At 33.1% G+C, this 11,804-nt stretch overlaps 1 protein-coding gene across 1 annotated transcript in view; it reads right to left on the reverse strand.

Moving 5' to 3' along the window:
• The window catches only part of LOC134853853 (2-oxoglutarate and iron-dependent oxygenase domain-containing protein 2-like), a 606,153-nt gene extending 595,340 nt beyond the window's left edge, over positions 1-10,813 (reverse strand). Inside the window, exon 1 of the mRNA XM_063869797.1 lies at positions 10,802-10,813. The gene's annotated coding sequence lies outside the window, so the exon portion shown is untranslated. The remainder of the gene's footprint in view (positions 1-10,801) is intronic.
• Positions 10,814-11,804: the final 991 nt, after the last annotated feature.

Consider the following 11,804-nt stretch of genomic DNA (forward strand, 5'->3'; position numbering starts at 1 on the left):
ATAGCTCCTTTTTTAATTGAAAAATTTATTTCCCTCATATAAATAATAAATGTTTTTTCATTGAATAAAAAAGGGTGATAAACAAAAAGTTGACGGTTCCGGGAACACCAAGAAAACAAAATCAATAGGGGAAATTTCAGCTTTATAGGCATAATTACTGTAGTGTTTGCTTTAAAAAGAGACTATAAACGATGCAAATTGAGTGCCTCAAAAAATCCAATTGCTCTGAGTGATATATCATAAAAAAGCCATTTAATTTAGATACAAAATCTAAACCTAAGTTTTTCAGCTATTATTTAGTAATGAAAAAAAGTAGGTAGAACACGTGAAACAAAACTGAAAAAAAAGAAAGCAATTTTTACTTGTCTTTTGAAAAAGCAGTTCTCGTTTTAATTAAAAATTCTATTTTGTCAATTCTACCCACTTAGAAGAAGGATTACGCCGACCTTGGTGCAGTAAAAAGTTTGGCTATTTTTTCAAGGCATAAAAATTGTCTAAAAGTTTGGGTGGCGTGATATCTACTGTATCTAGCAAATGGTCTAATCTTGATATAAAAAAATGATTGCTAAACAGGCAACAGAAATTTAGTTTTAAGTTACGAAAAAAACTTATTTTTGAACTTGCTATGTGAGTAACAATAGTAAAATTTATCAAAATTTGAGTCATAATTAGCAAGAAATTTTTTGATTAATTGGAAAATTGGGTGATGAAAATTGGTTTAAAAAGTCGACAAACTTGTCTGTACATTCAAATTTACGGCACCAATAAGCCTGAATTAGTCAAGATAGTTTGTTACAATTCAGTTTTAGCCTTTTTGAGGGGTTTCCATTTCTCTGGAACAACGAAAAACGGCGCCAGTTTCAGCATGGAGCTCGTGAAAATTCGAGATATTTGTTTTCCCGTTTTTTTGGAATTGTTTCATGACTCGAGCCATTGTTAGTCCCTTTGTTAAGTTTGTTAAAAAGTAAAACCTGCAAAACATGCGCACGAATTGGAACCATAACACTGACATCGTTGCTCATTTCATTTGTTTGTACCAAATGCTTCCAATTTTGATTTCAAAATGATAGTTTCAGGAGTTTTAAAATCCCGTCGCTCAGTTGGTGTTGTCGATGTCGCTGAGGATGGTGTTTGAAGTTGAGATTGCAATTAAACCCAATTCAAAGTGAAAAACGTCGACATGAACTTCGCATTTGCCGGAATGGTATTTGATAAGTCTGGTCCTCATAGCGTTTCTGCAACCAATTATTTGGCGTTTTTATTGTAAAAAAAAAACACTTTTGATTTTGTCTCGTCTTTCGAAGTGTGATTGGAACATTGTGCGAAGCCAATTCTGATGCAGAATAGGACAGATTTAGGAGAGGGCTACAAGTACCTGATTTGTCATTTTAATAACGCAATTGTCTGACCTTTGCTATAGAATTCTTGTTCCCAATTTGTCCAAAGGGTTGAGAAAATTCACCAGCGAGATTTTCGGTCAATCAGTTTATTCTTTTTTCATGCTTTGAAGTTTTTTTGGTAAAGCTTTTTTTCTTTGACGGAGGCAAAAAGCCACTGCACTCAATAGCAATGAGATAACACAGACGAGTTCTCTATGAATTGAATTTTTGACGGATTTAATTGTTTATTTGCTTCTAAAAACTAGTCAGGACGCAAGGCGCAATCAGATTTCTTGGCTCCTGCATAAACAGTTTTAGTTTTTTTTCAAACTTTTTTTTCCACCTGAAGTTTTCCACTGCTGGCCAGTCACCTGTGCTACTAACTGTGCCTGCATATAACTGTAGTTTGAGCAAAGAGCAAATTTTTAACTACCTATCCACATGACCAATTGAAGGTAGAATTCCAAGTGAAAATTCGTCTGCAGAGTTGTTCCGCTCGAACCCTTGCGGGGACGCGGAAGTGCTCGATAAATTTGTGCTCAGTCTAACTTTTGAAAAAAATTGCAGACAACATGTTTCAGATCGATCAAAGTAGAAGAATAAATTGCAAACTCAACACCCTGATGTGCGGCTCGATCTGAATTTTGCGGTAGTTTCTTTTGCTGGTACAGGCTCACTCAAGGGCACTCAAGAAAGATGAGAACAGTAAGCTATTATGACATGAAGTCATTGAAAAGTTGCAATGAACTTAAATTGGAAAAAGTGAACTTCTTAACGTCAGATTGAGCTTTTTTGAAATTGTGAAGATACTACTGAAAAACTCATATTTTTGAAACTGCCAATGAAAACTGCAGCCGCAAGTCTTTTAGTTTAAAAAGTTTGAAACTTTCAAACTGATTTAAGCGGAACTTCCTCTCGGATGGGTTTTTGAGTCTTTTTACTCTTTTTAAGAGTGTGTGAGAGATACACTGGACCAACCAACTTTGTGAGCAGAGGAAAAAAAAACTGTTTTTGAAATTTTTTCATGTCATAAAAAAAAGTGGGCAAACAAAAATTGTCAAAATTTTTTTGCTTGTTATTGGGATTTCAACCAGGTTATCTGGCGTGTGGGACCACATTATATACGTTAGTCCATGAAGGTATTGAAAAACATTTAAAATTAAAAAAAAATCAGTTTTATTTTCAATTCACCGATTTTTCATAGAAAACGCGTGGTTTCTCTTAGCAAAGTGTATAGAAATTGCATCTCGAATTTGTCTTTTCCCAAGCTTGGGAATTAAGTCTTAATGGGAAAAAAATTGAGGAAAAATGTAGCAGTAATTTTGCGAAATCGTCAATTTCCGGGTCAAAAGTATAACGTTAAAAACTAGCGTTGGATCGTTAAAAGTGAACTGATCTTGCTTTTACGGAAGATTATAGGAAAAATGCCGAGTGCTTTGTCAGCACGCTAGGTACAATCACGGTTCTTGGCTCCTTCTATTTGCACGCTTGTTTTTTTCAAAATTTTGTTTTTATATTTCCAACTAGATTAGGGCCGTGACGCACTGCTGACTAGTGTATTTTTCGCCTGAAAAACATAATCGACGGAAATTAAAGCTAGATCCTATAACGATTGGCTAGCATTATAAAAATGTTTTATGTTTTTTGACCCTCTCGACCATTGCCAATTCAAAATGGTTTTCATAACATGAGGTCGACAAAAACGCTACAGTCTAAAGGCCATCAGCCAAAAAAAGCAAATTAAATAAATTGCATGTGAAGAAAGTGAATTCATGACTGGGTCTCAGTATCCCGAGACCACGAGGTCACTCGTAAAAACAGGGTTGCAGGGTTGGTATCATGATTATTGGTTTAGTAAATTACTTTTTTTGTAAAATCACCCTATCAATCGAACCTTTTCTCAACTCCAAGTTTCTTGTAATTTGAGATCAAAAAGGGTTGTTATAAGTTAAATTCAGGACAGCTAAGAAATTGTTACTATGTAGTTTAGGAGGGGAACTCCAGACCGTTGCGATTTCTTGAATGTTATTGAGAAAATTCTTCTTCACAACCTGGAAAGGTTTCCGTATCCACTCCTGACTTTCCTGATCAATACAAATTGTCCAGTAACAATTACAACCATATAATCTTTACAACTCGGAAAGCTCCCAATCTTCTTACTTGTTCACGTTGCAAATCTGATTCTTCTGTCTGCTAAGCTCATTATCTCTCCGTGATCTCTTGCGAAAATGGTTGTTTGATTTTCGCGCTTTTTCAGATTTCGCAAATTTTTAAAGTCCTCACTTGTTTTCAATCTTGAACGAATTTTTAAATATAATTACTCAAAAAATAAACGACCCCTCCCAATTCGGTTCTTCTTACAACTAACGTCACCTAGCGTCATAAATGACGTATCGTACGGTCAGTTCTTATCGAATAAAATCCAATCGTAAAAATGAAATTCGATGATATTCTGGTCTATAGTCATCCATGTTACTAATTATGTCATCAGGTATCAATAACTTGAGCAAAGAGCAATTTTTTAACTACATAACGACATAATCATTTAGGGATAGATTATTAACTCAACAATTTTCTGTAGATTTCTTCCTCTCAAACCCCTGCGACGACGCGAAACAGCTCGATATATTTGGGCTCATTCAATTTTGAAAGACTGTGCAGACAATTGAATTGACATGAATACAGTGGTTTCTAACTGATCAAAGCAGAAAAATTGAAAAAACTTAATTTTTTTTATCTAGTGCTCAATCTGACTATTTTGATGGTTTGGTCAAGCGCTTTACCGTTTCACTGCCAGCTGCGGGTACAGACTCACTCAATAGCACTTAGGAAGAGAAGAGAAAAGTGAGATGTTTTAACAGAAGTCCTTGAAATGATGAAATGGACAAAAGTTGAAAAAGGCGAAATTCCTAATATCATGCTAAGCATTTTTGAAGTTGTTCTTTAAAAAAAACAAATAAAAAAATTGATACTACTGAAAAACACAGTCGCAAGCTTTTTTGTTTAAAAAATGTCAAAATATCAAATTGACTCTAACAAACTTGTTAAGTTTCAATTTTTTTAAATGTTTTTCTCTCGGATGGAGGTTTGAGCATGCTCGCTCATTTTAAGAGTGCGCGACAGATACGCTGGTTCAACTATCTTTGGGAGTAGAGGAAAAAAACAGTTTTTGAAATCTCCACTGTTACAAAATAAGCGAGCTGAATAAATAAGCAGAATTTATGTGAATTTTTTTAACTTTCAATTTAAATTTGAACCTGGTCATCCGGACTCTAATATTTACGCAAGGCTAGGAAAGAACTTTTAAAATAAACCAGGAAACTAATTGAAAGTTGCACTTCCAGCTTGCTTTTACTGCAGCTTGGGAAGCAAGTCAAAATAGAAAACATCTGAGGAAAAACTAGCGGTAAGTTTGCGAGAAAGTCATTATCCGAGTCATGTGCATTACGTTAAAAACTCGTTAACTTGGACTGGCTCGTTAACTTGGACTGAAATTGCCCGCTGCGCGGGCTCGTTCGGAAAGGTGACGCAAAAACGCCGACCATCTAGATTGCTCGGTTGAATATTTAATTTTGATTTTTGCCGGCTTATGTAAAACGGCCTTGATATGTAATCGTTTCTGTTTCAACACGAAAACCTAATCCAATTCCAAACTGAATATGATATTTCATAGCCTAATCTGTCGGCTTCAAAAATTGCTTTCTGTGAGAATAAGAAAGCAAGTGGGGCAGGTGATGCAGTTTGTCCAATTGTTTATATCATTGCAGGTGATTTGGTCAATTCTCTGTCATAAGTTCCAATCACGAATGGAAATGGAGCTCCTGCCTCTGTATTTCTCCTGGTTTATGTCACAATTCACAGAAAACAAAATCAACTGAAAATTGCTTCCCGCACTGACAAAAATGGTTTCGAATTGGTTTTAAATTAAATCAATTCGATTAACAAGGTACATTGTTTTCGAAATTGAAATTGATCATTCTTGAGTTTTTTTGGATCAATTGGTCTAAAAAATTGATTCAAATCAATTGGCATGGATTTTTTCATCCACTAAAATCTCTCCAAATTTTGTCAAAATCCTATTAGGTCCATTTTAAAAGACTCTTAAATAGACCAAATTTTTTGTCAAAAAATCTCTGTTGAATCCATTTTAAAAATCCATGAAATAAATCAAGAAAATGGTCCTCATGAATTAGATTTTTAATTCTGAATTATTCTATCAAATCATAAAATATATTCAATGTAAGCCAGTATTTTGATGAAAAATAATCACTTTTGAACAAAAACCTAAAAAAGAAATCAAGAAAAAGGTCAAAATAAATCAGATTTTGAGCTGAAAAACATGCAATCAAATTGTAGTAAATCATCATTGTAGTTTGAGCAAAAAACTATGCAGAGCATCAGGAAAACGGTCAATACAAATCAAATTTTGAGCTCAGCAATGCTCCAAAAAACCATAGGAAATGACCCATAAAACCAAATTTTGAGTACAAGTTTGTGTAACGAATCAGGAAATTGTTTGTTACAAATGAGGTTATAAGCTCAAAAAATTTCTACAAAATCATAAAAATAGCGTACTGTTATTGGAATGAAAATGAATTTTTGAAACTGTTTGGTTTTTTTTATTATGCTACCAGACGGTATGGATGCAAGATTAAAAATGTTAGAAAATAAATATAAGCAACTCAAACTTAAAACTGATGGTATCAAAAATATGAGAAAAAAAAAACTATTCAAGCAAATTTAAGGCCATGTTATTCTCCCTAAAAACATTAACAACCAAATGCTTGAAATTGGATTTAACTCGATTTAAAAAACCATTCGATTTATTCTTTTTCTAATGCTAAAATCGATCTCAATTCAATCCATTTTTTTCATGCTAAAATCGATCTTAATCCATTTTTGTCAGTGCGGGTAGCGTTGTTTTGAAGTATCGCCTTTGCATCAAAAGTTTACAATCGACTGTATTTTGTCAGCCCAGATGTTGAACTATTCCATATAAATTCTTTCTCATTATTTTTTTAGCCAGATGAATTTTAGCAGTATTATTGTTCTCACGGTAAGGGAGCTTAAAATTTTAGGGGCATAACAGAGCAAGTAAGCACTCTAGATAACTTTTGAAGAAAATTTTTTCTGAGGAAAATAATCTTCAATTACACAGAATTGTTGGAGAGGCTGAATGAAGCGTCTGCCCAAAAAAGAAAAAATTCATAAATTTCTCCGTCAAAATGAGTGTTTCTTTACAAGACGTTCCTTAACTTCTTCATTCTTTTAAATCTGTTTTTCATTGAGCAAATAATCTTTTTTCAGCCTACTTTCATTGTGCATTAAATAGCTTGGTCATGATGGCTACAAATAGATGCAGGAATCTTGTCACTCAGGTATAATGGTTAAGGCTGAATTCATCTACAAACCAGCAGTGTGGACACTGTCCAGAAGAGAGCCTACAGTCCGGTAGATGGAGAACCCACATCTAATGGGGTTAAAAACGCATTCAAGTACCGTCCTGGATTAAGTTTTTCTATAAACTTTTTTCAATTTCAAATAATTCAATCCAGGGGTGGCTGATTTAGGTTTTCCGGTATTCTGTGTTTTCAGTTTTTAGGAGAAAAACTTCCAGGCTGGCATTTTTCAGGGCGCTATTTATAATCGCTAAATGCCTGCATTTCGACCGGCGCGACAAAAATCTTATGCTTTGATCAAGTTTTACCAATCCATGTTTCGAACGGCGCAACCAAAAACATCTATGTTTCGACCAATTTCAACCACGCCAGATGTTTCGACCGTGCTTGACCTATGTTCCAACAGTGCTTGACCTATGTTTCGACTGTGCTCGACCTATTTTTTGACTATGCTTGAATGTGATTCGATTTTTTCAACTAAAATTGGGTATGTTTTGACCTTGGTCTCGATGTTTTAAGAATGTTTATACTTAAAATTGTTTCTCAACCTCAAAATTTCAAGTCAAAACATAAGCCGAGCGCCTCGACCCTGGTAATATCTGGCTCAGATGATAAAGTTTTGGCCGACTTTTCTACTAAAAAAGCATGAAGCCACATAAATAAAAACCACCAACTCCAAAATTTTTTTTTTGAAATAGCGTTTTTTTGTTATATATGATTAGTTGATATATCTAGTCGGACTTGGCCCATCGTTCACGCGCTGGGTAGCTCAGATTTTTTATAACAAAATACAACCTGTGCCCTAATCAACTCCAAATTGTTCATTACCAGAAACTTGATGACGTATATGAATTAAAAAAGTTAAAATTGGGGCAGCAAAAACTCAAATAGGGTATATGACGTGGTTCTAAGAAAAAATCAAACAGCAATCTCAATTGTTTTCAGCTTTTTTTCTTTAAAAAATAAAAAACAATGCTTAATGGTTAATAAAACTAATTACCTGATGATTTCGAAAAGTAAATTACGTAGTAGTCGCTCAAAGCTTAACAATTAGTTGATACCAGATACTTGCTAAGCTTGCAAGCTGTACAAAAGTTCTAAGAACAAATTTACTAAAACTGATTCAGCGCATATTTGGAGGTAGTTAAAAATCAAAAACAGACATTACAACAAACTAATTACAACAAAAGATCTAAAAATTAGCGTAAATACTATTAAAAAACTGTTTAAAAAAATCAAAACAGAGGACACACAGAAATTAGATAACAAAATAACCTAAATCTCTAAACTTCAAAAACTATTTTTATCACAAATGAATTAAAACTTCTGATACCGGTGCAAGGCTTTTTTCGTCTCGACTGCACTTGATTGTCTATGGAGGAGAGTTTGAAAAATATATAATGTTTTTTTTTTCTGAAAATTATCCCCCCACAAAAAATATTCCCCCACATGCTATTATAAGAACAAAAGGAAACATTTTTAGCAGATTAAAACGAACTAATTAAAACAACTGGAATGTTTCAACTCAATTAGAAACATTTCGTGATCCGGATTAAGTCGCCGCCTAAGCCTGAACAGCAAGAATTATATCGCGGCGCGTTAATTATTCCAAGGTGGCCAAAGTGGCAGTTTTCAAACCGTCATTGCTTTCCACAAATATTCAAAAAAAAACAGTTTTTAAATTTGAACTCAAGGCATCATTTATTTTCAGATTTTAGAAAAAATTCCGGTGAAATGGCCAGTTGGAAACTCAAAATTCGTCTGGAGAAAAACTATCCTGAGCACAGTTTTTCCGTCCTTGTCTTTTGGACCCCAAAGTTTTTCTGGATGACTATGAACAAATTTTATTCGGCAATTTTGTTTCCTTTTTTGGAAATTTTGTTTTCCTCATTTTTTTTCCTTTTTTTTGTTTTCCCAGTTCCTTTTTTGTTTCTTCTCCCTAAATTTTCAATCAAAAGGTTTCTCACTCAAAAAACTGATTAAAAAAAGAGAAAATTCTATTATTATTGCTTTTTCCGATATTGTCCCTAGCAATTAATGAGACCGTTGATATTTGACCCATTTAATGTCTCACAGTAAAACATGTTCAACACTAGATCTGCATAGTTACGAGTTTTTTTTGCAAAAAAAATGGAGGTTTCTGATGCGACTCAATTTAATATGCATTCATGAATTTGCAAAATTACTCTTTTTGTGTAAAAAAAAATCGAAAATCTCACAAGTTTCGTTTTTTTGTTTCCAAAAAAGAAGATCAATTAGTTAGATGAAGGCATTTGCACAAATTGCAAATTTTTTCATACTTCTGATTCAGCGCATATTTGTGAGGGGATAAAAAAACTGAAACAGGCATTACATCAACTGAATTACAACACAATGTCCAACCGTGGTACATATATTATCAAAAACATGATTCCAAATAAATCAGAACAAAAAATTGTATAAACTGGATAAAAAGTAAAGCTTATAAATTGGCTGAAAAAAAAAACAATTCCCGGCAAAGTTTTTCCGTTTTTTTTTTTGAAAATTGGATCGAATTTGTTTTCTGCCTTATGAAACTCTTAAGTTAACTCCGCGAAACTTTTCGTCAATTTCATTTGCCATTATTTTTTGTTTAGTTTCTTTTTTTAAGCAAAGTGTCTGCATAAGCAAAACATGAGCAATTGATGCACTTGCTCAACTTTTAAAACAAGTTTTGGAAAGAGGCTTCAAATAATAGCAGGGATTTCGAAGTTTTTTGAGATCTGTCAAAAGAAATTTACACTGTCTACCACAAAATTGTACATACATTTTTCACACCCGTTGTTGTCCGTACAAATTAATGAAGTCGTTGAAACCTGATTCATTTCATCTTTCCAAATAAAACTTGTTAAACTCAACAACTGCAAGTTTACATTTCTTTTAGCCAAAAAAATGCGGATGCATAATGCGGCTCAAATTAACGAAAGCAATAAATATCAAAAGAACTTCAATGAAATTGCAAAAACATCGTTTTTGTTAATAAAAAACAAAGAAAATCACTTATTCTAATTAACAATTTTCTGAAATTGAAGTTCAATTAGTTAGAGCGATGACAATGTTTGAACAAACTTCAAACTTTTTATTGATATTAAGCATGAATGTAGACACAACTATCACATATACTCAAATAATTTTTATCACATAACTTGGTAGAAACTTCAGATCATTTATAAGAAAAATTTGTAGTAGCAATTTGTTAGTAATACAATTTCATATAGATAAAAATGTTTGTAATACTATTTCAAAACTTAAAAATTGTACAACTAGCATTTTTTTTCATCAAGCAAACTTACAAACAAAACTTAAAAACTAGTTGATGCACAATATTCAATGGTAACAAAACTAACTTAAGAGACTACAAACTCCATAAAAGTCCGAAAACTCTAGAATGGTGGAATTTTTTTTAGTAGCAAATTCTTTTCTATGTACAAATACACATTTGCTGGAATTTGTTTAAAATTCAGTTCAGATATAATGTTTTTCCCACAAAGGTAACGATGTTCAGTTTTATTTTTGTGTCGAGTCAATTTGTAGTAAGGTAAACTTGAAATTTGTCAGTTACAAGCCTTGGTAACTTTCAAGCGGTACACAAAGACTTAAATGTTTTAATTTACGGAATTCCAAAAATTACATGATGGTTCTCCAAATTTGTATTATCTGTGTTCTTCTGGCCTTAATGTGTTGGTTTTCTCATTTAAGAAAATCATTGTTTATTTTATTTAAGGACTAAATACAAAAACATAAAGCCAAGCTCGAAGAACACAGCGGAAAGTAGTCCCACAAAGCTAGTCCTACAGTTTTATAGATCGGAGGCAATGCTCGTCGCTTATTTTCATGCAACGAGAAAATGAAATTCGTAGAAATATCAGACACTTTTCTAGACGTGTGAAATGCTTGCTCCACTTTTGCTCCTTTATTTTATGACTAGCACTTTTTTCCAACTCGAGGCATCAAACAGGTATTATCTGCACCCTTCAGCGTCCGCTCAAAATGGTGCGGAAGGTCATTTAATAAGTTAGTACATTTCTTTTTGTGGTACGTACTTCTAGAAAACCAATGGATTATATCAAGCTGCCTGCAATCTGCACTTTCAAAACAAAAATGAAAAAACCTTGAAAAGTACTTACAAAAGCCATGACACTAGCCATATTTGACGCGACATACTAACTTGAAGTTTTCATTTGGTAAATTGAATATTGAGTTAGCTTGAAAAATATATTTTCCCCTAAAATATGGGCAGTTTCCGTAACAATCACTTCAATGAAAACGAAACTGTTTTCATAATCGTTAAAAAAAGACTTCATTCAAAATTTATTTACCAAGCAGCTGTAACAATCCTAAAATAGATTAGTTTCTGATCAAGCTTGTCTGGCGAAGCTTCGAATTGTTGCTATTTCTTTCGCGAGCAGGACAAATAAATATATAAAGAAGAAATATAAGAGTAAAAAAAAGGAACAAAACAAATGTCTAGAAATTTGTAGACCGGAAAAAATTAAATCATTGAAATATTTGAACCGCACAAAAAAGGTAATTTTTCATTTTGTGTGACAGTTTTATTTAGATTACGCCCCGCTTGCCTCAATTCAGCCATTTTGGTTTATTCTTTTTGGCTAAAAATTTTCCCTAGAAATTAGTGTTTAATGGCGCCATAGCGAAAGCAATTTAAATTGATCGACTAAAAAAAACGATGCCAAAGATGTTATGAAATAGTACTAGTCAATGAAAAAATATGGTGACTAGAATTGAAAATTGACTCAGGACAGTGAAAGTGCGCCCTTAGAAAAAACACGCTTGCTATATTATCTGGAAAACCTGATTTTATGAAAAGCAGGAGGAAGTTAAGATTCAAAACAGTCTGAGTTCAAAGTATAGCAGTATTGATTACCTATGAGCAATTGTTGATAATTGTTAACAAATTGATCGGACCCTGTTGTTAATAAATATATTAATTATTGAAAACTTCAAGTATTCTCAGCAGAAGAGTAAATTTGTTTTTCTGGCAAATTTT

This window comes from Symsagittifera roscoffensis, chromosome 9 (genome assembly GCF_963678635.1).
Source record: "Symsagittifera roscoffensis chromosome 9, txSymRosc1.1, whole genome shotgun sequence".
Lineage (NCBI taxonomy): Eukaryota > Metazoa > Xenacoelomorpha > Acoela > Convolutidae > Symsagittifera > Symsagittifera roscoffensis.